The sequence below is a fragment of the Oryx dammah genome, unplaced genomic scaffold, assembly GCF_014754425.2.
Source record: "Oryx dammah isolate SB20612 unplaced genomic scaffold, SCBI_Odam_1.1 HiC_scaffold_18, whole genome shotgun sequence".
Classification (NCBI taxonomy): Eukaryota; Metazoa; Chordata; class Mammalia; order Artiodactyla; family Bovidae; genus Oryx; species Oryx dammah.
Window position 1 is genome coordinate 29,504,662 of NW_024070202.1, and position 26,850 is coordinate 29,531,511.

At 37.5% G+C, this 26,850-nt stretch overlaps 1 pseudogene; it reads right to left on the bottom strand.

Moving 5' to 3' along the window:
• LOC120878280 overlaps positions 1 to 26,850 on the bottom strand; it is a 36,474-nt pseudogene that overhangs the window by 4,676 nt on the left and 4,948 nt on the right.

Consider the following 26,850-nt stretch of genomic DNA (forward strand, 5'->3'; position numbering starts at 1 on the left):
ACTAAACGAGTACACCTGAACCTGGAAGAAGGCCACTCTCTCCTCTATTGTCCCCTCAACACTCTGTATTACAGTGTTCAACCAGGCCCACTTTTATCACAGAGTAGAAGGAAAAAAAGGACGAATTTGGAGCTGAGGGGCAATAAACATAACTGGCCTATGTGCCTATTAACTAAATAAATATTTTTCTTTTCTAAAGGATATTTTTCAAATACATTAATATATTTATGGTGTGTGTATATACATATATATATCCCTGGAGAAGGGAATGGCTACCCATATTCAACATATGGAAAAACATCATTTTCTTGAGAACTAAGTAAAGAAAATGTTATCTGATTCAGTAAAGGACAACTTTTGTACTTTCCTCAGTGTGTTCCAGCTTTTAATCTACCAAATACTGCAGAAAACAAGTAGCTCCTATTAGTGACCATCTATGCCTGAGCCCCACCCAAATACAGAATAACTAGAAGTGGGATCCAGGTGTGGAATCCAGGTGTGGGTTTTTTTTTTTTCTTCAAAAGCTTCCAGGTGATTATATGTTGTTAAGAACCAGTACTCATCATTTTATGCCAGAAATGTAGAAATCAACCCAACACCTTTATTTCCTCATCCCCTGCCCTCAGCTAATACGTCACTGAAAACCATATGGTTTATTAATCTCTCCACATTATACCCACAATACTGCTGCTTCCTACTCCAGGTCTCCATCATCTCTTACATGGATTAATGTAACAGTCTCCTTGTGGCCTCCATCTTCTCTTGTCCATCTCTAAGCAATTCTACTAAGAAATGGATTTTGCCTGTAGTGTCCCTGCCACTTCAGACTCTTCTTTTACTTTTTCACCTGGCTTATTCCTATTTATCATATCAAGTTCTAGTTCAAAAATTAACTTTTCTTTCTCCAGAAAACCTCCCCAAATTCTTAAACTAGATTCATTTAGCCAAGCTCCTTTATTCATTACTACAGTATCTTAAATGTTTAACTTATTACATTATCATAATGAGTCAAATAATAATTTATGTAATTATTTGGTTAATTTTGACTTACTAGACTTGAAGGGTAAAACTGATGAGAATAATAATGATAAATGTGGAGAAAGAAAAAAGGTTCCAAGCATCTGAATCTATGCTTTTACATATAAATCATAATGAGAGCTAACAATGAACATTTAGTGTATTTAATTAGTACACTATCTACAATACCCCTTTTAAGTCTCACAACAGTTTTAACAAGTGCATGTATTCACTCATTCATCCAACAATCTGCAAAGTGCTACATGTGGAAAAATTTAAGACCACATTTCTTAAAATGTGCTAACAGAATGTGAAACACAAGCTGACCTGGACACTTACTTAAAATGCAGATTTGGCTGCTTTATCTTGGAACTACTTCATTAGGTTCAGTGAGGATAGGGCCTGGGTATCCATGTCATTAATAAGTTCCACAGGTAATTAGTATTCAGCTTAAGTTTAATGAAACCCTGTTCTAGGAAAAGATTAAAACAAAGATGTTATACCATCCAGACTGAGGGCAGGAGAAGTGGGCAATAGAGGATGAGACAGTTGACTCAATGAACATGAATTTGAGCAAACTCTAGGAGATAATGAAAGACAGAGAAGCCTGGTGCGTGCTGCAGTCCATGGGGTCGCAAAGAGTCAGATACGACTTGGCAACTGAACAACAACAACATGTCATCTATATATAGACACTTGGACCCCCTTCCTATACCTACTGATTCCTATACCTACAATTTCCATTGGGTTGAGCCTAGCAAGTGTAATTATTTTAAATTCTACAAATGATTATGAAACTAGACAACTCTGAATACTAACCACTCTTTTAAATGGTCCAGGGATGGCTACAGGATATGGAATTTTGTATTAAAAACAACTTCAGTGAAACAAGATAAAGCAATAGTAAAGGTGAGTTAAAATTTTGAGAGTTCATTCATTAATGTGCTGTGCTTAGTCGCTCAGTCATGTCTGACTCTCTGCATCCCCATGGACTGTAGCCCACCAGGCTCCTTTCTCCATGGGGATTATTCAGGCAAGAACACTTAAGTGGGTTGCCATACCCTCTTCCAGAGGATCTTCCCAACCCAGGGATCAAACCCAGGTCTCCTGCATTATAGGCCAATTCTTTACCATCTGAGACACTGGGGAAGCCCCAACTGCTTTGTTTTCTCAAAAGCTTGAAAAATACTCCCTAGTCTACCATAGGGAATACCAGTTTTAAACAAGTTATGAATCAGTGAATACTGCAATACCATCATCACCCTTACATTATGCACAGAGAGATGTGATACTGCCCAAGATAAACATGGTTCAAGAAGATTGATGTGGCCATTGTGGCCAAGGAACCATGGGACTCTTTGTAAGAGAGAATGTGCCTAAAACCTTAAGATACTAGATGGTTTCTTGGAACTGTGTCTATTTGCAATGGAAACCTGCCTAGTTACAGATATTTTTGAAGAAAATTTAATCTCTTGCAGTCTAGAGTAGAAATACTAAAGAGAAAAGGGGAAGTGAAATTATTTATTTATTCATTTACTAAACAATTTACACAGTGCTATATGCTTTGGCCACCTCAGGCAAAGAGTTGACTCATTGGAAAAGATTCTGATGCTGGGAGGGACTCGGGGCAGGAGAAGAAGGGGACGACAGAGGATGAGATGGCTGGATGGCATCACCAACTCGATGGACATGAGTTTGAGTAAACTCTGGGAGTTGGTGATGGACAGGGAGGCCTGGCATGCTACGATTCATGGGGTCGCAGAGTCGGACACGACTGAGCGACTGAACTGAACTGATATGCACAAAAGAATTCGGGCCACATTTCTCAAAGTGTGGTATGAGATTCTGACACACAAATTCACCAGGATCAGAGAGAAGTTTAAACTAATGAAAATGAATCAAAAAGTGTATTTTCAAAATGAAGATGAAAATACATGTAAAATAATAAATAAACTTCTGAAACTTATCTGTAATCTTTTTTTCTGTTTGAATTAATAATAATCACAGCTAACATTTAACATTTACTATATATACTGAGGACTTTAACATACATAATCTCATTGAAGCTTCATAACAATTCCATGAGATAAATGCTATTATTCTTCATGCATTCATTCATTCAACAAATGTTCAAAATATATTGACCACAACCACTCTGGTCAACATTGTCTAATGAATGGGAATGGAACCATGAAAAAATAGTCAAGTTCCCTGCTGCTGTAAAGACAAATAAAATATGCTTATTCAATAAATGTGCAAACTGAAGGCTCTGGGCACTGAGATTTAAACAGGTTATACAATGGTCTCAAGTTCAGAAGCAATAAGATGTAGAACCACAATCTGAACAACTAACAAGTTAATTGCAGGGCCACTGTGCCTTATATATTCAAGTACCAAAACTAATTTAGGTCTAACTATGTGAAATTGCCATATTTATAGAGGAAAACATCAAATTTTGACTATTGCATATGCATCAATTTATACTCATATACTTTTCCATACGTCTTAGTTCTTTTTTTCATTTTCAATAACTCTTTCTTCAGAGTTGTTTATGGCTGTTGATGACTCACACTGCAAATTTGAGAACTAAACCTGATTTAAGGAAATTTATATTACTAGAAATTTGACAGGCCAGACGGCACTGCAGTTTGATGATGACTTGGTCCTTTTGGATTGTGAAATGTGGTCTGCTGTAGCCAACTAAGGGAATGGAGATAGCCTCAAACAGTTTAAAAGCAATAAATGACTGTGTAGAGAAGACTTGTTTATTTACTGCTGGCTATTTTGCCTCTTTCTCAACACAATATAGGTCAAATAATACCATATAGACTAAGATAAAGACCAATTCATGGCAGGTTTCTTGTACATGCTTGAAGTTTTTTGGTTTTCTTTTTGTTTTTAATGAGCATAGTCGACAACACTAAGTCAAGATATTTGGGACATATAACACAGTTCAGTATCAGGGATAACATGGCAATACTGTTCTCTGAATTAGAAATAAAGTTATGTGTTTTGTGGGTCAAAATAACCTGTTAAGAGAATTTTAAAACATTTTAAAGGCCATTGTCTTCTAACAACTCAAAGAGTTCTCTAAATAAACATAATTATGTAAAAATATACATATAAACATTTACATTTCTCTTCAAATATTTATCTCTCCAGTTGAGGGTTTCTCAATCTTGTCACTATTAACATATTGGGTCAGGAAATTCTTTGCTGTGTGTGTGTCAGGGTGGGGAGCTAGTCTGTGTATTTTAGGACAGTCACAATATCCTTGGCCTCTGCCAATAATACCCTCTCAGATATAATAATGAAAATAGTCTCCAGATATTGCTGATTATATCCAGGGCAAAATTGCCCCCATTAGACAACTACTACTCTTGCTGCTGATGCTGCTGCAGACATAGAGATAGATAAACATAGGAGCATACTGTGATATGGAGACGCGAATCCGTGTCTAGGTATGGAAATGGTGAAGACTGTCTTTGTGTGGGTCATAAGGTACAATGGTTAAGAATAGCCAGAATCACACTGTGAACAGCCATAAGTTCACACTGTGAACCTAACTTCTACCACATATTAGCTTTGAGATCTTTCAAACGATGGTAACAATAGGATTTCAAACATTTATGAACATTTAGAAAGAAAAGCATTTAAAGCACCTGACATATTGCTGAGCACTCAGTAAATACTCAGCAACTGTCAAGTCTTATTATCTTAGAAGATCCAGCTAACAACAACCCCGCTCTCTCTGTATTAAATATAGATACACATAAATATTATACAAGTATTTGCATATGCAGCTATACATGTATATACGTATATGGAGAAGGAAATGGCAGCCCACTCCAGTGTTCTTGCCTGGAGAATCCCAGGGACGGCAGAGCCCGGTGGGCTGCCCTCTATGGGGTCGCACAGAGTCGGACACGACTGAAGTGATTTAGCAGCAGCAGCAGCATGGCATAGGCAAAATATAACAATGGCGCGAACTAGTGTGAGTTCTTGACTCTGCGCATATTGAGGGCAGAGCCCCAGAAAAAGAGTGAGCCACACTATAATGCAAAACAGATGTTAGTTTGTTAGATAAATTTTTTGGCAGATTGAAAAAAGAAGAGCTAAGTTAGCTTTATCTGGCATGTTTCAAGAATAAGGTAATCAAATGTTCTAATTAATAGAGTGTTAGTGTAAAAAACCAAACATGGATTATCCATTTAAAAACACTTAAAATACTACAAAATCCATTTAACACTAAAACTTACTAATGTGATTAATTCATTTTTATTTCAACAATTATTTATAAATAACTTACTCTTTTCTTAGCTCTCTGTTAAGTACTGATTTATTTTTTGGTCAAATTTTAGGAACTTATAATTCTTTAAGACAGTACTTATAAATATTTTTTTCCCTTCAGAGGTGTGACAGATGTAAGAGTTTATACTAACTCCATATCATGATCTGAAGGTGTTTTGGAAAGTAATAATATTATTGACAATCATTTGTTTCCATTGTATTTGCCACTTTCTCATATAAATTTAAAATACAGAGTGTCACATAAGATATCTACCCCACTTCTCCACAAATTGAACTCTTAAGTCAAAAACTAAGAGGCTCTTTTGTAAATTTAAATGGTTTTCTTTCCTATCACTATAGGAACTTAGAAAATATCTAATTCTTCTCTTACATATCCTCAATAAAAATGAATTATGCCTCAGCATCTAGTAAGAGAGGCATTTATTTGTCAACAAATTATCATATCTATGTCAATTGAGATGCTGAAAAATTTTCCTTATGTTAAAGCAAAGCCTTTGTTGTTCAGTTGCTAAGTTGCAACATCCTGTCCGACTCCTTACAATTTCATGGATTACAGCACGCCAGGCTCCTCTGTCCTTCACTATCTCCTGGAATTTGTTCTAATTCATGTTCATTGAGTTGGACATGAAAGCCTACCTCAAAGTTGTACACAATATATTCATTATCTGATCACTACAAGCCACAGAACATAGGTTTTGAATTTTTCCATATAGCAATCCTATATACACTTGACAACAGCTCTTACATCTTCATACATATATAATATATATATACACATATACATACATACTTATACAAATATACACATACATAAAGAGTATATGTATCTATACAGATATACATGTATATACATATACATGTATGCATGCATATAAATTCACATGTGTGTTTATTTATATGTGTATGCATATGTATATATCTATACACACACAGCAACAGAAGCAAGAGAAAGTTATAAATAGGGCAAAACACAAACAATTTATAAATTTTGCACTAGTATTACAATACTTGGAAGTGTGAAACAATATCTAAATTAAAAGTTTTATAAAAGTATTGTCATATGGGAAAATCCAAACTATTGTCTACTCTCAAAAAATCAAATTTTCTTATACCAAGGACTTACTATGCTATATTCATTATTTGGTAGCTACAAGAATGTGCATAAAACATACAGTCATAAGGCTAGGAACTTTAAACCTACAAATACGCAACAATGAGTTATTTATAGTGATAGTTATATCAATGGCATTTTCTTCCCAACATCTTACTTCAAAGGGAAAAACATCTGAAGAAATGGTACTCTAGTGCACAGGGAATTTTTAGTTGAATAATTTTGTTTATACAAATACTTAGGAATGTGTCTATTTATCTGCCAAATGAATACAAAACATACAGCATTTATCAGTTTCAAGAACTCTAAACCAGATCTGTGAGAAAGTACTTCATTTTTAAACCTCAAACAAGAAGAAATTCAGCTAATTTGAGGTCAAAAATACATTTGCTGTATGTCTCTTAAGCCTCTGACAAATTATAAAATGCATTTCTACTTTTGTTTTTGGCTAGGTCATATTGTATATAGTGGTTTCATTTTTCTTCTATGGTGTGTTATTCTTCCTTGTTTCCATTTCTGGTTTTTAAATGAAAACTCACAATCCTGCTGAGAACCCTCGCTTTCATACTGTTTTTGAAACCAGACTTTCATGATGAAGCCACAAACAACTCAGCAATAATGCACATTAAAGCAACATGCTATTTTTAATTCATATTTTGGGGATTTGGCAAAGAACCATAATAACTTGACAAGTTAGAGGCAGCCTAGCAGACATAATCTAAACCTACATATGAACTCAGATTTCTCATCATCTCCCTACTCACTGAAGGGATAACTTTCTTTATCCCTTCCTTCCTTTCATCTTTTTTTTTTTTTCTTTCTTGAGTCTTTGAGGAAGTGGAAACTAAGACGTAGACCGAAGCTGGGCACTTCATGTTTCACAACCTTAGTGCGGAAGGAGAAAATAAATACTAGTCACCTCTACAATCAGGAACTTTGTCATCTGAAGTCATAAGCAGACTTTGGCAATGTGGAGCCAAATGTGATGGTGGCAATGTGATTAGCCACCATCACAAATTCAAGAAAACCTTATGTATATCCACATACACCCCATTGGTTTAGAACTGGGCGAGTAACACCCCAGGTATTCCCCAGGTGGAAAGGGACACTCCCTTGGAAGGGGGTGAATTCCCACTGGATGTCCCCATTTCTGTTGGGGATCTCAGCTCACATTCCCTCCATGGGGAGCCCCATGGGTTTCTTAATTGCCTTCTTCAGGGTTAGGAACAAAATTGAGAACACTGCCAAGGTGGGGAAATCTAGAAAGCTCTTCATTGCTTAACAAAATAAAGGAGAAATTAAAGATTGAAAAATCTCTAGGATATTTCCATTTATAGCTTCTATCTCTTAATTCACACAAAGGACAAATTTAATTTGTGTTACACTGAAGAGACTCAGGAATTATCATCATGAAATTTTCACTGGATATCCTATAAGTATAGCCCAGTGGTTATCTGTGCCTGTCTGCTGTTCTTTAGATATATCTTCAGAAGTTGGTATTTTATTGATTGTACACATTTATAATAAGGAAGCATTTACATAGTAACAAGCTAGAAAAAAATATATATATATACTTCCTCATACCATCACCACAGAAAGTTTAACTGTTTTGTTTGTCGTACTGTTTTTTAATTCAAACATAGTCTCTTTCAGGATACAATGGAGAAAAGGTAGTCTTTTCAACAACTGATGTTGGAACAACTAACTGTACATCCATACACAAAGACACACAAACACACACAAATGAATCTAGATACAGATATTATACCCTTCACAAAAATTAACTCAAAATGTATTATAAACCTAAATGTAAAACACAAAGCTACAAAACTCCTTAAACATAACAGAAAATCTAGATAATCTTGGGTTTGATGATGACTATTTAGACATAACACCAAAGGCATGATTCATGAAAGAAAGAATTGATAACTTCATAAAAATTCTAATTTTCTGCTCTGCAAAAGACAGGTTAACAGGATGAAAAAACAAGTCAAATGCTGGGGAAAAAATGTTTACAAAAAACCCATGTAAGTTATCTATATCTGAAGCCATCCTAAAAATTAGTTACACAGCTATGCTATTTTATTTCTTTCAATTCTATGGGTTGATTTTCTGATCCACTTAGTTTTGACTGGGATCATTCATGTAGCTACATTCAGCTGGCAATTCAGTTAGGGCTAGGACATCCAAGATGTCTTCATTTACATCTTAGTAGTTGCTGCTGGCTTCAGCTAAGATCCCTCCTTTTCTCTTCTATTTGGCCTTTATCCTCAAGGGCCTCTTTCCACATCCCTTTCACATAGAGTATCTTCAACTTCTCTAGATGGTGACTGTCTCCTAAATGAATGAAAAAGTTCATTCCACAAGTTCTCTTAAGTACTAGGCTTAAAAGTTGCATCTTATAGGCCAAAATAAATCAAAAGGCCATAGTCAAGGAAAGTGTGTAGACTCTATCTTTTGATGTGTGAAGGGCCAAAGTCACATTGCAAAAGAGTACACAGGATAGCAGGGCTGCTGTGATCATGGTGAGACACAATCTCCCAGGAACATATAATATGTTTCCATTGAACTTATTTTAAACTTAGATTGTTTCTGAAATTTTAGATATTTGCAAATTGTAGTAAACAAGTGTCCAATATAAGTTTTTTTACAAGTTGAAAATATAACTTTAAGTTTCAAGTTTTTTTTTTTATCAAAGGCCATGTTATTAAATTACTAAAATCACACACACACAAAAGATACATATTCCATTTGTGTTCCCCAAATAAAGATCTTCTTGATAATTTTTCAAGTGTTTCCAGCAGGGAGTGGGCATGGATTACATGTCCTGAAAAACTAGGTGTTTAATACACTAATAATAGTGACAATTATATGTAAACAATTATAGTTCAGAATATGCCTTGACTACAGAGAAGCAATGGTAACTTCATTGATAAGGTCATTTAAACATAATAAGCATTCCTTTACTTGTTTGTTTTATTCTATATTCATGTGTTGTTAGCCATTTTTTCCCATTTATTTTCACTTAAATTTTTCAGGGTGTAAGAAATACATTGATTTTAAGTGGTTTTATGTTAATATCTAAAAAGAGAACTCAAGAATGATGGACAATAAAGTTACTGTCTTACAGATCAAGAAGCCAGAGCTGGGTAAAGTACCACATCTCACGCAAGGCTTTTCATCTTCAACACAAATCAGGAAGGAAAGGGAGGCACTTAAAGTGTGAGTCTCAAAACCCAAACTAGTTTCATTCATATCATAGAGTAAAGTTCTCAAAAGGACTCAGATTGGTAAATCTAAATCTAATGTATAGATAAAATCTTTTTTTTTCCCCCAAGATTACAAATTTTTCTACCCTTACTGATATACATTTACTCAATCTTACTCTTATAAACATATTCCTTTAAAAATAGCCAACAACTTTTTACCAAAAGATGTCTAAACACATGGTGGAGGAATCTTAGGGAAAATCCGGAGGTTGAAACCAATGTATTCCAAGAAAGTGACAGGAAATCAAATCACTAAATAAATTTACTATGTGTGTACTTGGAGTGCTGTTGGCTTTGTGCATGATTTGCTTATTGGTGATGTTATGGATCAAGGGCTCCAGTGCCCAAAACACAAAGCCAAATTGAAAGTAGGTGTTGGCAACAAAGTAAGGGTTTCAAGCAGACTGCAGTCCATGGGCTCACAAAGAGTTAGACATGACTAGCACACACGCATGGATGTGAAGACTTTATTTGCAGGGCCCCAAGCAAGAAGAATGCTCATGCTCGAAAGACTTAAACTCCCCAATGGCTTTCAGGCTATGGTTTTTAAAGACAGTGTTAGGATAGAGGGTTGGAAGATATGTAACCAACTCATGGACTTTCTTCTGGTTGGTGGTGAAGTAATGGGGTGATGTTCTGGGAATGTCAGCCTTCTGGTTCCAAGCACTCAGGGGTCTAAGCCCTTGTGGTCAGCATGTAATAACCATTTTCCACATGGGTGGAATCTTAGTTTCTACAGAACAGCTCAAAGATATACATCAGATTTCCATCTATATCCCTTCAGGAGGAATTAGGAGTTCTGTAACTCTAGTGTTCTAATTATTAAGTGCTTGAGCCTGCTCTTTGGAACTCAAAGGACTAGGAAGACTTTTTTTTTTCCCTCCAAAAAAGTAATGTGGGACAGAAGGAACTTTTATATCTGGGAAGACCTCACAATGTCTTGATTGGTTTTAGTACCCCTCCCTTCTCCTTGTTAATCCTCAATCCAGAGGGGAACAGGCAAGACAGGAAAGTGAATAAAGTTCTGGATAGAGATTAATCATAAACTCAGCTGGGAACTCAGTTTCAGGTGGACTTGGTTTCAGAGACATAGGCATGTTTCATCAATAATAGTTGCTAAATTTTTCTACATGTTCTGAGAGAGGAAATTTTTGCTTTTCAACATTCTAGACAATCCTCATTTTATTATGCATGTCTCAGTATGTATAATTTTCTAAAACATAATTTCAAAGAATATATACTGAAGCATGAATGATTCTAACAGCTTCATATCTTACCCAATTCTTCTTTAGGGGTAAAACAGGAAACAATAAAAGAGAAGTAAAAAATTTGATATCACTTGTGGATTTTTTAATACATAGCCTTGCTTTTATTGTTGGATCCAGTTAAATATTATTTTCTTTTTTTAAAAAAATATTATTTAGTTGGCTATGTTGGGTCTTAGTTGTGGTTCTTAGTTGCAACACACAGACTCTCTAGTTGTGGCACTCAAGCTCCAGAGTATGCAGGCTCAGTAGTTGCAGCACTTGGATTAGGGGCTCTGTAGCATGTGGAATCTTGGTTCCCTAACTAGAGATTAAATCTGAATCCCCTGCTTTGTAAGGCAAATTCTTAACCACTAGACCACCAAGGAAGTCCCTTATTTATTTATTTGAAAGCATCAATTCTTCGGTGCTCAGTCTTCCTTATGGTCCAACTCTCACATCCTTACATGACTATTGGAAAAACCAGAACATTGACTAGACTCACCTTTGTCAGCAAAGAAATGTCTCTGCTTTTTAATATGCTGTCTGCAGCTTTGACTACACAGACCTTTGTTGGCAAAGTGATGTCTCTGCTTCTTAATATGCTGTCTAGGTTTGTCATAGCTTTTCTTCCAAGGAGCAAGTGTCTTAATTTCATGGTTGCAGTCACCATCCACACTGATTTTGGAGACCAAGAAAATAAAATCCATCACTGTTTCCACTTTTTCTCCTTCTATTTGCCATGAAGTGGAGAAGGCAATGGCACCCCACTCCAGTACTCTTGCCTGGAAAATCCCATGGACGGAGGAGCCTGGTAGGCTGCAGTCCATGGGGTCGCTAAGAGTCGGACACGACTGAGCGACTTCACTTTCACGCACTGAAGAAGGAAATGGCAACCCACTCCAGTGTTCTTGCCTGGAGAATCCCAGGGACGGTGGAGCCTGGTGGGCTGCCATCTATGGGGTCGCACAGAGTTGGACACGACTGAAGCAACTTAGCAGCAGCAGCAGCAGATGGGATGATCATGATCTTAGTTTTTTGAATACTGACTTTGAAGCCAGCTTTTTCACTCTCCTCTTTCACTCTCAAAAGGCTCTTTAGATCCTCTTCACTTTCTGCCATTAGAGTTGTATCATCTCCTTATCTGAGATTGTTGATATTTCTCCAGGCAGCCTTGATTCCAGCTTGTGATTCACCCAGTCCTACATTTCACAGGATGTACTCTGCATAGAAGTTAAATAAGCAGGGTGACAATATATTGCCTTAACGTACTCCTTTCTCATTTTTGAGCCAGTCCGTTGTTCCATGTCTGGTTCTAACTGTTGCTTCTTCACCCACAGGCAGGTTTCTCAGGAGACATCTGGTATTCCCATCTCTTTAACAACTTTCCACAGTTCGTTGTGATCCACACAGTCAAAGGCTTTAGAATAATTAATAAAGCAGAAGTAGATGTTTTTCTAGAATTCCCTTGCTTTCTCTATGATCCAACAGGAATATTGACAATTTAAGCACTGGTTTCTCTGCCTTTTCTAAACCCACCTTGTACATCTGGAAGTTTGCAGTTCATGTACTGCTGAAGTCTAGCTTGAACTCTACCTTGCTAGCATGTTAAATTAGTGCAATTATACCATAGTTTGAACATTCTCTGGCATTGTCTTTCTTTGGGATTGGGATGAAAACTGACTTTTCCAGTCCTGTGGTCACTGCTGAGTTTTCCAAATTTGCTGACATATTGAATGCAGCACTTGATCGGCATCATCTTTTAGGATTTGAAATAGCTCAGCTGGAATTCTATCACCTCCACTAGCTTAGTTTGCAGTAATGCTTCCTAATGCCCCCTTGCCTTCACACTCCAGGATGTCTGGCTCTAGGTGAGTGACCACACCATTGTGGTCATCCTGGTCATTATACCTTTTTTGTATAGTTCTTCTGGGTATTTTTGCCACCTCTTCTTAAATCCTTTTGCTTCTGTTTGGTCCTTACAGTTTCTGTCCTTTATCATGCCTATTCTTGCATGAAATATTCCCGTGATATCTCCAATTTTCTTGAAGAGATATCTAGTCTTTCCTATCTAATTTTTCCCTCTGTTTCTTTGCATTGCTCACTAGAGAAGGCCTTCTTATCTCTTCTTGCTATTCTCTGGAACTTTACACTCAGTTGAGTATATCTTTTCCTTTCTCCATCGCTTTTTGCGTCTCTTCTTTCTTCAGCTATTTGTAAAGCCTCCTCGGACTACCACTCTGCCTTCTTGCACTTCTTTTTCTTTGGAATGGTTTTGGTCACTGCCTCCTGTACCATGTTACAAACCTTTATCCATAGTTCTTCAGGCACTCTGTCTGCCAGGTTTAACTTCTTGAATCTATTGGTCATCTCATTGTTCCCTTTTAATATGTAATATTGGTTGTCTTCATCACCTTCATCACCAACACTTAACAAGTGATCCTGTTACTAGCATTGGATAATCAGATCATTGCTGCCAACCAGGTTCCTTTATTTGCAAGAAGCAAATCATATTCACACTAACAAAATTCAAAAATAGGTCAATTAGACAATATGAAATATCTCAGAATACCAAGACAGAAATGAAATATAGCTGGGCTTACAAGATTAGAAACCAAAAATATTCCCTCTTTCAGAACTGTGTACACTATGTATTTATTATATGAATATGTTCAATATGTAATATTTTTATCATCTTCCTCTGCTTACCCATCTTTACCATAGCCTAACATGGCTAAAAGTCCAGCTCTGTATAATCACCAATAAATTCTGGGCTGAATTCTGACTGACCCAGATTCCTCAGTTCTTTAATTCCAAACTTCTAATTGATTATTCCTCTCTTTTACTCTTCCCAGAGTCTGTCTGTAACTACAGATTATCATAAACATCTGGTCAGCCAACTATGACTGTAGTAAAATAGAATCATCAACTGGAGCTGTGAGTAGGTAGAAAATAATTAGCATGTCTACTATAATTTGCTAAATATATACCTTGGAATACTTTGTAATATAGAATAATTTATTTCCTCACGTGTAAAATCTAATAAAGTTTCCTTACTATTTGCCTAGCCTACCCTTAAGTTCTGTCTATAGTAACAAATGAGTTAATAAAAAAGAAAGCAATGGGCAACCTAAAAGCACTTCAGTTCAGTTCAGTTGAGTTGCTGTTGTGTCCGACTCTTTGTGACCCCATGAATTGCAGCACGCCAGGCTTCCCTGTCCATCACCAACTCCCGGAGTTCAGTCAAACTCACATCTGTCAAGTCAGTGATGCCATCCAGCCATCTCATCCTCAGTCGTCGCCTTCTCCTCCTGCCCCCAATCCCTCCCAGCATCAGAGTCTTTTCCAATCAATCAACTCTTCGCATAAGGTGGCCAAAGTACTGGAGTTTCAGCTTTAGCATCAGTCCTTCCAAAGAACACCCAGGACTGATCTCCTTTAGAATGGACTGGTTGGATCTCCTTGCAGTCCAAGGGACTCTCCAGAGTCTTCTCCAACACCACAGTTCAAAAGCATCAATTCTTCGGTGCTCAGCTTTCTTCACAGTCCAATTCTCACATCCATACATGACTACTGGAAAAACCATAGCCTTGACTAGACGGACCTTTGTTGGCAAAGTAATGTCTCTACTTGGATGCAGCCAATAATTAACAAACCATATCTACTACCAATCAAATTATCCAGGAGAGAACAAACTATACATAAAAAATCACAGTCTGTCAAGATAATAGAAACTTCGTAGAACTCATTTCCAATTGTAACTTAAAGAATATCAAGAGTCTAATATAATTCAACTATTTTCTCTCTTCCTTGGACATTCAAGTTATAGTGCTTATTCTAAAGAAACTGAAGAAATAACTTTTTCACGTTATATAAATGGTCTGGTGAATATACATTGGTTTTATATCTCATTTAAACATTCCTATTATTGCAAGTATGTTTATTTGGCTTTGGAATTTGGGTACTTTCTTTGACTTTTTTGGGTTCCTTATTTTTATTTTATTTTTCTTCAGATGCTGGTGGTCTGGTAATTTATTTATTTTGTACTTTCTATTTTCTAGAAATCCATGGTGGTGAGGACTTGAAGATAACTGGAAGACTAGAAATGAAGGAAAGTAGTAGAGTCCAAGCTCTGAGAGCAGATAGGATTCATTCAGCAGTTTGTAAAAGGAAAATGAGCTTTATAGACAGAAAGGAGATGGAATAAAATTGACAGAGAAACCAAAATAGAGCAACACAATCTAAAGGAAAAACTGCTGAGGTGAGAACCGTCTTTCTAATGGAGACTCAGAAAAACTCCAATCTTGGATTGAATGAGTACAGGAAAGAGGAGTGAACTGAGTAGCTATTATCCAATTAACCAAATTAATTTATAACTAATTATACTATATATTTATATATGAACTAATTAAGTAAAGATAATTTAATTAAAGGTATCTTTACTAGGTAGCTGGAGTAGAAATACCTCCTCCCAGCTCCATCACACTGAGCTATCAGTAGTAGTTGTTTGCCTGTAGGGACAGTGTTTGTAATTTGCTCTAAAATTAAAATGCAGAGTCTTTTCTAATAGGACTCATGGGGTGTGGTATCATGCCAGATATGGAAATCCTGAAAAAAAAAAAAAAAGTTGGAGGGGGGAGGGTAAAGTCCACAATGGATGAAGAAGAATAACTTTAAAAAGGAAAGAAACTTGCTTACAAGTGATAAATACTGAAGCTCTCTACCTTCAGATTAAACTCCTTTTTTTACTAACTGTGAGACCCTCAAGACTTCCACTCTACTTTATGTTTACCAGAGAGGAACTCTGCAAGGCTATACTTTGCCTTCATTGACAGAGTGCCCATAACAGCCCTTAGGTAAGAGGCCAACTGGGGAAATGTACTTACAGAATTGTAGACAAAATTTGTGTCAGCTGATTACCAATCAACCTAGTAAATCAGAGAAAAGTATGAAGAGATAATGAAAAAATCATAAAACATTTAAGAAAAACCGAGAATATGATCAAGAGTAATACATTAGACCCCTGTACTCAATTTCAATGTGTGCGTGTGTGTTTATCCCCACGCATGTGTGCCTACTAAGTCACTTCAGTAGTATCCACTGCAACCCTATGGACTGTAGCCCTCCAGGCTCCTCTGTCCATGGGATTCCCCAGGCAAGATTACCAGAGTGGGTTGCCGTGCCCTCCTCCACGGGATCTTTCTGACTCAGGGATTGAACCCATGTCTCCTGTGGCTTCTGCATTGCAGGTGGATTCTTTACCACTAAGCCACAACAGGAAGCCCATATATCCCCATACCAACAAGCAATTCTTGGACATCAACCTGGTGTCTGAGAGTTCAACTCAATTCTGACACTATCCACTCAGAGACTGAATCAAGATTCCACAAGTAAAAGGCTCACTCCAAGTCCACCCTCTACTTTAGACACCAATAGCAAGCCCAGGTTTCCTGTACTTCAAAGATTCCCATGATCCCTTCCTTGGGTTAGATTAATTGGCTAGAACAGCTCGAACAGCTCAAGAACTCAGGAAAACCCATCTACTCACTAGATAACCAATTTATTACAAAAGATATTAAAGGATAGTAATCAACAGCCAAATGAAACACAGATAAAGTGAAACCTTAGACACAGGGGCCTGTCTCTGTCCTTGTGGAGCTTGGGGCCTGGCACTGAGGCACATATAAGTGTTCTTATATGGAAACTTTCTGAATCCTCTACTTTTGGGTTTTTATGGAGACTTCACTACATAAGCATGATTGATTAATTCATTGGCCACTGGTGACTGATTCAACCTCTAGCCTGTTTCCACTCCCCTGAGATCAGAAGTGGGAGGACCACCCTCTAAACACAAGGCTGGTTTCTTTGGCAACCCATCCTAAGATGTTTGTTAACATACACTCTAATCACTCTTAACAAAAGACACCCTAATCATTCTTAACACTGAGGAAATTCCAAGGGTTTGGGGAGCTATAAGAAAGGAATTATGGACAAAGACCAAAGAAGAAATATATATTCTGGTCATCTGGACCAAATGTGTATTTTTTATAAATCATAATATTGTAATAAATAACTAGCAACATCTAACAAATGTTAAAGAAATAGAAAAACATCTAACATCTAAATCTGAAGGCAAGGTCTATGGACATTTTTAGTTGTTACAATTGGGTGGTGGGGGTGGGGAGCTCCTGGCATCTAATGAATATGGCCCAAAGATGTTAGCAAAAATCCTACAATGCACAAGGCAGTCCACCACAACAAAAATACGCCCAGTCCAAAATGTCAGTAGCAAAGAAGCTGAAAAACTGTGCCCTTTCTACTTTTCTTTTACTTGAGTCTTTAATGGCATTCTGAACATGCTTTTCTTATTTTCCTCCATCCCTGCTTCTATAAGATCCTCCTTTTTTCTTCCCCCTAGAAGATTCTCACTGTTTCTATAATGCTGTTCTCCCAGGACTTTGAGATCCAGAGAGTAAATGCCATCTTGTTCTTGACGACTACAAGCTTAAAATTTCTCTAGGATGCACTGGGGGGAAAAACCCATTAACCTTTACTTTTCTTTACCAGTATTTTCCTGTCTCTACTGAAGAATGTATTTTCTCTGGTTTCTTCTTGAAACTAAATCCAAATCCTTTCTAATCTGCAGAAATTTTTGACTGTTGGCCCTCTACTATGCCCTAGAGTGGTTATAAATTTACTCCCTTGTTTATAGCTTTTGGTTTTGTCATTTCAATGCCTTGTAGGAAAACTGGAGAAGCACATATTCTTAGATTGCCATTTTTATCTGAAAGTTGAGGATTAATTTTGCAAACTTACATCCGTAATATTTAGGCTACAAAAAATTACTGGTAATCGGAATCTGTGACTATGTTCAGTTTTATTGTTACAAAAGTCACTGAAAACTATTTCTTGTGTATTTTTGAAAGTTTAATTTTGACACTGATATTTTTACTAGAGGAAAACTTTTTTTTTTCTTTTTGGATCATTACTTAAAGTGGAGAGTTATTTTAAAGCTAGATATAAATAAATATTATTACAATAATACTTCATGGTTTATAGCCTTTCAGATATGATATGCTTTCATAAACACAGTACCCTGATTGAATTTCACAGTCCTAGGAGTAAATATTTTTGAGCTGTGAAAGTGACTTTTGAGTGAAACCACACAGTTGAGTCTAAGAAAGTCTGCTAACTCTGTATCTAATATATGTGCTGGTTTTCTACACTGTCTTCTAAATTAGAGGAAGTAGAGTGTTTGACATTGTATTAATTGCTCTATTCCATAACAGGGAGGAAGTTTTACTATGATCCAAGAAGAAGCTGTTGTATTTGACCTCTCCAGATATGGGTCAGTAAATGCCAGGGGTAGAGTTCTATTAATATGAAGGCACCACTAGCTCATGGTGAAAAGAAAAAAAAAAAAAGAAAGAAAAGAAAAAGAAATAAATAAAAATGATAACAATGCTCATTATTTGAACAAAAACTTGTAAGAAACTTTAGGTATAAGAAGCACAGTCAAGGTTCAGTTTCGTTCAGTTCAGTTCAGTCGCTCAGTCGTGTCCGACTCTTTGCCACCCCATGAATTGCAGTACGCCAGGCCTCCCTGTCCATCACCAACTCCCGGGGTTCACTCAAATTCACGTTCATTGAGTCAGTAATGCGATCCAGCCATCTCATCCTCTGTCATCGCCTTCTCCTCGTGCCCCAAATCCCTCCCAGCATCAGAGTCTTTTCCAATGAGTCAACTCTCCGCATGAGGTGGCCAAAGTACTGGAGTTTCAGCTTTAGCATCAGTCCTTCCAAAGAACACCCAGGACTGATCTCCTTTAGAATGGACTGGTTGGATCTCCTTGCAGTCCAAGGGACTCTCAAGAGTCTTCTCCAACACCACAGTTCAAAAGCATCAATTCTTCGGCGCTCAGCTTTCTTCACAGTCCAACTCTCACATCCATACATGACCACTGGAAAAACCATAGCCTTGACTAGATGGACCTTTGTTGGCAATTAATGTCTCTGCTTTTGAATATGCTATCTAAGTTGTTCATAACTTTCCTTCCAAGGAGTAAGCGTCTTTTAATTTCATGGCTGCAGTCACCATCTGCAGTGATTTTGGAGCCCCCCAAAATAAATTCTGACACTGTTTCCACTGTTTCCCCATCTATTTCCCATGAAGTGATGGGACCAGATGCCACGATCTTCGTTTTATGAATGTTAAGCTTTAAGCCAACTTTTTCACTCTCCACTTTCACTTTCATCAAGAGGCTTTTTAGCTCCTCTTCACTTTCTGCCATAAGGGTGGTGTCAGCTGCATATCTGACATTATTGATATTTCTCCTGGCAATCTTGATTCCAGCTTGTGCTTCTTCCAGCCCAGTGTTTCTCATAATGTACTCTGCATAGAAGTTAAATAAGCAGGGTGACAATATATGGCCTTGATGTACTCCTTTTCCTATTTGGAACCAGTCTGCCATTCCATGTCCAGTCAACTGGACATATGTCAACTACTATTTTTTAAAGCATTTTAAATTATTTCATAGGTCTCAAAAAACCCACTGAATATGGCTTTTTTTTTTTAACTTGCAGATAAAAGGAGAAGAGCAATGACAATGTTTGCCTAACAATTACTGAAGCTTCAAATTCAAATCCAGTCTGTCCGTCTACAGAGCTTGCTTCTAAATTAATTACTTCAATTAACTTTATTTTTCAGGAATTAAGAGATTTTCAACACCTCTACTCTTATATTTTCCATTTCTGCCATTGTTTTTTTCATGATGGGCAAACATGCCACAGACTTTTCATATATGTGGGTCAGAGTTGTGGATAGAAACATCAATACGACTTAAATAAAGCATTTTGTACATGTTACTAAAAATAATTTTTCACATTCCAAACATAGTGAATTTTTCAGTGTAGCAGAAGTGCTTGCATTTTCAAATTAGTTTTTGATAGATGATTGTAACTTAGAAACATGATAGCTTTCATCATCAATCCTTTCATTTTCATTTGTCTTGTTCCTGGTAAACTCCCTTTCACATTCTCTGAGGGACTGTCCCGAATCTCTAGCACCATTTGAGGATCATGACTCTCACTCTCATCTTTGAGCAAAAACTTCTGCTTCCAATTTCACAGACATCTATAGGCCATCAAATATGCGTATGTTCAAGCTTCCTCCCTACACATCTAACTTTCCAGTAATGACACCAATTTTCATAATCTTGCAACCTATCTTACTTTCCAGTAATGACACCAATTTTCATAATCTTGCAACCTATCTTGTAAGAAAGAGTACTCTATTTGTGGTGGGCTAATCTGTGTTCTAAATGTAAATATTTTTGTCTCCTTTGAGATGTTAGTCTAGTCATCTACCCTATCACCTCTATTTTAAATATGGCTTTTTCCAGAGTCAGCTTCCCTCATCCAACAAATGGTAAATTTTTGTATTCAGATAAAGAAAATCCTTCTTCCTACACACTATAAAAACTATTGCTGATTTCCTTCCTTGTCTTTACCATTGACCTCCTTGAAAGTGTTACATAATCTACCCTCATTACTTCTTAGGTTCCTTCATTCCTCAATCCATTGAGTCTGATTTCTGTCACTACTCCTCTAAAAGTCATCTTCTATAGCTCACCAATGACCTTGTGACAATCTTGCATACAATCAGGTTTCCATTTCACTTATTTAACTTGTAAAACATTGATAATATTTACAAAAGCTCTTTCTTGAAGGTATTATTCTTTGGTTTATTATACTTTGGTTTATAAGGGTCACCCTTCCTTTTGATAAAATATGTTGTTCCCCCCAAAACACAAAAACATATTTCCCAGAATTTTTTAGAGATTGGTATATATAAATATACAATATATTTTAAAATATAAATATAAGTGCTGATATTAACACAGCTATAGATATATCCAAGGCTGCAGAGATATATGTATAACTTGTGTAAATACCATAATATGAATTTTATTGACAGTTAGTTTTCAGGAATAAACTAAGCACATATGTAAAAAGAGAATACGTAGCCATATTAGGCTACATATATTTCATATATATGATTATTTCATATATATGATTTTACTGAGCTTACTAAAGCCATCCCTTTTTATCCAGGCTTGTCTGCCACTACTTATTGCCCAGTTGTTTTCTTCCTTTTACTCTGGTAATTATTTTTCAGATACTTGCATAAGCTTCTTTTTCTCAATTGGACTGTAAAAACCTTGGATCATGCTCTGCTTTCTCACTCTACCTCCCCTCTCCAAGTGACCTAATTCAATCGTGGGCTTCAACAGTTCATCTACTCAATGACTCTAAAACATTATATGTCTAACTCAGAACTAATCGTTTTTTAGTAAAAAAAAGTTCAGTATTATTAAGCACATTCATATTGGTCTGCAATAATCACCACCATCCATCTCCAGACTATTTTCTTCTTGCAAAACAGAAACTTTATACCCATTAAACTACATCTTGCCATCACAGTTCCCTATACTGTAGTCCCTGGTTACCATCTTTCTATTTTCTTTCACTATGATTTTTGACTACTCAAGTAACTCATACATTATTTGTCTTTTGGTGATCGGTTTATTTCGCTAAGCATAGTGTCGTCAGGGTTGATTAGGTGCTGGAACTGTGCCGGAACATGCTGGAACGTGTTGGAACATGTGCCGGAACTGCCTTTCTTTTTGAGGTTGAATAAAACCCCATTGTATGGATATAACACATTGTACATATCCATTCATACATTGATGGACTCGGGTTTCTTTCCTGTTTTAGCTTGTATGAATAATGCTGCTATGAACATGAGGGTACAGATAACTCCTCACGACTTTTCTTTCATTTACTTTGGATGTATATCCAGAGTAGGATTACTGAGTCATTGTTGTTCCTGTTGTTCAGTCGCGAAGTTATGGCCAATTCTTTGCAACCCCATGGAATGCAGCATGCCAGGTTCCCCTGTCCTTCGATGTCTCCCAGAGTTTGCTCAAATTCATGTCCACTGTGTCAGTGATGCTATCGAACCATCTCATCCTCTATCGCTCCCTTCTTCTTTTGCCTTCAATCTTTCCCAGCATCAGGGTCTTTTCCAATGGGTTGGCTCTTCACATCAGATAGCCAAAGTATTGGAACTTCAGCTTCAGCATCAGTTCTTCCAATGAATATTCAGGATTGATTTCCTTTAGGACTGACTGGTTTGATCTCCAGGCAGTCCAAATGACTCTCAAGAGTCTTCTCCAGTTCAAAAACATCAATTACTTGGCACGCAGCCTTCTTTACCTTCCAACTCTCACATCTGTATATGACTACTGGAAAAAAAATATAGCTTTGACTATATGGACCTGTGTTGGCAAAGTGATGTCTCCGCTTTTTAATACACTGTCCCTGGTGGCTCAGACAGTAAAGCGTCTGCCTACAATGCGGGAAACCTGGGTTCAATCCCTGGGTTGGGAAGATCTCCTGGAGAAGGGAATGGCAACCCACTCCAGTATTCTTGCCTGGAAAATCCCATGGATGGTGGAACCTGGTAGGCTGCAGTCCATGGGGTCGCAAAGAGTCGGATACGACTGAGCAACTTCACTTTCTAAGTCTGGCATAGCTTTTCTTCCAAGGAGCAAGCGTCTTGTAATTTCATGGTTGCAGTCACCATCTGCACTAATTTTGGAGACCAAGAAAATAAAATTTGTCACTGTTTCCACTATTTTGCCTTCTATTTCCCGTGAAGTGATGGGATCAGATGCCATGATCTTAGTTTTTTGAATGTTGAGTTTTAAGCCAGCTTTTATACTCTCTCACCCTCATCAAGAGGTTCTTTAGTTCCTCTTCATTTTCTGCCATAAGAGTGGTATCATCTGCATATATGAGGTTGTTGATATTTCTCCAGGCAATTTTGATTCCAGCTTGAGTCATCCAGCCCAGTATTTCATGTGATGTACTCTGCATGTAAGTTAAATAAGCAGGGTGAGAATATACAGCCTTGACATACTACTTTCCTAATTTTGAACCAGTCCATTGTTCCATGTCTAGTTCTAACTGTTGCTTCTTGTCCTGCATACAGGTTTCTCAGGAGACAGGTAACGTGGTTTTTTATTCCCGTCTTTCTAACAATCTTCCACAATTTGTTGTAATCCACACAGTCAAAGGCTTTGATATAGTCAATGAAGCAGAAGTAGGTTTTTTAAAATTCCTTTTCTTTTCCTATGATCCAGTGAATGCTGGCAATTTGATCTTTTGTTCCTCTGGCATTTTCTCAACCTAGCTTGTACAGCTGGAAATTTTCAGTTCATGTACTATTGAAGGCTAGCTTGAAGGATTTTTAGCATTAACTTGCTACCATGTGAAATGAGTGCAATCATACAGTAGTCTGAACATTCTTTAGCATTGCCTTTCTTTGGGACTAGAGTGAAAACTGACCATTTCCATTCCTGTGGTCACTGCTTAATTTTCCAAATTTGCTGGCATATTGAGCTCAGCACTTTAACACCATCATCTTTTAGGATGTGAAACAGCTCAGCTGAAATGTTATCCCTCTACAAGCTTTGCTTGTAGTAATGCTTCCTGACACCTACTTGCCTTCACACTCTGGGGTGTCTGGCTCTGGATGAGTCACCACATTATTGTGGTTATCCCAATCATTAAGACCTTTTTTGTACAGTTCTTCTGTGTATTCCTGCCACCTCTTCTTAATCTCTTCTGCTTCTGTTAGGTCTTTGCCATTTCTGTCTTTTATTGTGCCCATCTTTGCATGAAATGTTCCCTTGGTATCTTCAATTTTCTTGAAGAGATCTCTAGTCTTTCCCATTCTACTGTTTTCCTCTATTTCTTTGCATTGTTCACTTAAGAAGACTTTATCTCTCCTTGCTCTTCTCTGGAACTCTGGGCATGCATGACTGCTTTCTAATTTCCACTATACACATGGTTGCTTTTGAATATTCTTATCTTTAATCTCTGGCTCCCAAAATGTGAAAAAAAGAAAAATAAAGTGTAGAGCAGGGGAATGTGGGCCCTTTAATTATCCTGGAATTCACTTCATCTGGAAGCAGAAGGGGCTTCCAACAATAAGATGTGGTGCAACAAATACAACTGCCCACCTTTGTGTCTGTCTGCAAATCCATGATCAGAAATAGCAATCAGCAATCAGAACATAAATCCCTGATATCTGAAGGACAGAGTTCTTATTGCCACGCTGGCTCCTGCAAGCCATGTAGAAGCTGCTTCAGAAACATGTGCACAGCTATATGCCATTGGGCTGAGGAATGTGGGATGGGTAGTTCTTAAGTGCTGAAATTGCAACTAAGCATGATTTAATGTCCAAGCCTTCCCTTAAAAGTAGCAAGCCTTCATTAGACTCCAGGGTTTCAAAACAGTTACATCAGCCAAATTCTGTCTGTTTAACTACTGCGTGGGTGGGATGAACCCTTGGTGCCTACTACTTCACAATCTCCCCAGAATCCTATTATGCCCAGGTAAACCTTCTTAGCGGTCATCTATAGCACTGAACTTGCAATGAATAAAATGCCTCATTAAAATGAAAATATAATTTTCTTAAAAGAATTTCTAAATTGAAGATGAAATATGATGCTGGAACATACTGTCCTACTGTTTTCTCAATACATTTGTACAATTTTGATTCTTTTTTCAATGGTTCCAAAATATATTCTAATAGATATGTTTAATAATTGATATTGCAGAATTTTCAATAATTTTCATTTCCAGTATTCTTTCTTATGGATTGTTCTTTACTTAGTCATTCTTTATCTCAAATACAATAGGAGTATACCTCCCCTGTGGGTTCCATAAATGCCTATTGACAAGAATAATTATCCTAACTTGGCAATATGCTTTTAGAATCCAAAACAATTACTCTCATAGTCACAACTTAGATATTGGGGGAAAACAAGAAGTAAAAATCAAGAATTAAATTTTATCTGAATCATATTTTTAAAAAATATGTCCACAAAACTGCTTTTAAGAGAGACATAATCTGCTGGTAAGAATGAAATGAATGCACAAAACCACAATAAGATACAAACACCCAGATGAAGTTTCTGAGATGATAGGATATGGATTATAAAAATACATGCCCTGTGAAGTTCTCGTGCTGCTGCTGCTGCTTCTGCTAAGTTGCTTCAGTCGTGTCCGACTTTGTGTGACCCCAAAGATGGCAGCCCACCAGGCTCCCCCATCCACGGGATTTTCCAGGCAAGAGTACTGGAGTGGGCTATCATTGCCTTCTCCGGAAGTTCTAGTGGAAAGCATGAAAATACATACCATGACCTCAGGAATTTTGTCCCTTTGTATATGATTATAAAGAATACTGGGACTGAGACTGGGGGTTCTCCTTTCTCCTGAAAAATCCCTACTTCTTCCCTCTTAGAACTGAAAGAGACTAACTCTCTGTTATGAGGCTACTGGGGAATTTCAGCTAACCCCTACAAGGAAAGAGATGGAAACAAGCGTTCCTCAACAATCCCACTGATGAACCACAGGTTTCCCATAAGCACCTCTCAGATTCCAGAATGTCCTGCTGAGGGCTAAGTGAGAATAATGGAATCACTACGTTTAGTCATGCCTACTATAATGACTGCCACTGACTGTAACAACTATTCATTCCTCCTAAAGTTTGGACCCACCTGACACATGCTAGAGGCTAAGAAGCAGCAAGAGGCCTTAATGATCACCATGGCCTCCTGGCAGGCTGGATCATCTTAGTATCTACATGAAGCAGGCTATCTATAAAATCAGATAACTGGACACTTGGGTTCAAGGCACTACCAAAATTACTAGAAATCAAATTTCCATCAATAAATGGAATCCCACCTATGTCACTTATGGCTAACCTATAACTCTTTACCCCCCTCTCCATCTTAGATATCACAGATAAGACCACTAGCCCTAGTGGCCCATCTTCCTTCTTCTCCTTTCCCTCCATTTCTGCCCTCATTCCAGATCCTTCTATGGGTCTTTGGAACTCTTCATCCTGAAAAAGAAGCAAGCAAATCCAAATCCTCTATATCTTTACATCTTTAACTTCTCCCAGGACATGTCCTGAATGGCTGTTTTGTTTTGTTTAAATAGTAACCTAACCTCAAAGGGAGGTCAATTCTTCTCATGCTGACTTCTCTAGCAGGAACTTTGCATTCTCCCGTATGTCAACATAAACATCTCAGCCCTTGTGGCAGGGCTGGCATCCTCCTGGCTCCCTACTCCCACTTACTATTTGTCACACATTTATTTTCATTCAAGAAGCCCCTCTTGTTTTAAGCTCATGCTATGTGGTTTTACATCCATTTACCTGAGCCTGCAGCTCTCATCTTCTAACCCTTGGACAATTCCCTGCCATCTAATGGTAATATTGTTATGTGACCTACATTCTTCATCCTTACCTATAAAACCCTATTCCACATCTGAGCTACACAACTGACCTCCTCTATCCCAAAGATCTTTACCATCACTCAACTTCCACAAGTCATAGCCTGGGTCTAGTCAACCTCTAAAATTAACTCATCTCAAGGGTTTCCCAGGTGGCGCTAGTGGTAAAAAGCCTGCCTGCCAATGCAGGAGACCTAAGAAATGGGAGTTAATCTCTGGTTTGGGAAGATGCCCTGGAGGAGAGGATGGCAACCCACTCCATTCTAGAGAATCTCACAGACAGAGGAGCCTGGCGGACTACAGTCCATAGGGTTGCAGAGTCAGACACGACTGAAGTGACTTAGCACCCAAGAATATTAAACTCTGAGTACAAAGTACTATTTTAACTCTTTTCTTCCATTTAAAGAAAAGAGAGAGAGAGAAGAAAAAGAAAGAAGGGAGAGAGGGAGGGAGCAAGGGAGAAAATTCCATTCATCCTCTCCAGCTGCTGCTCCATTTCCTTCTTTATTTCACAGCCACACTTCTTAAC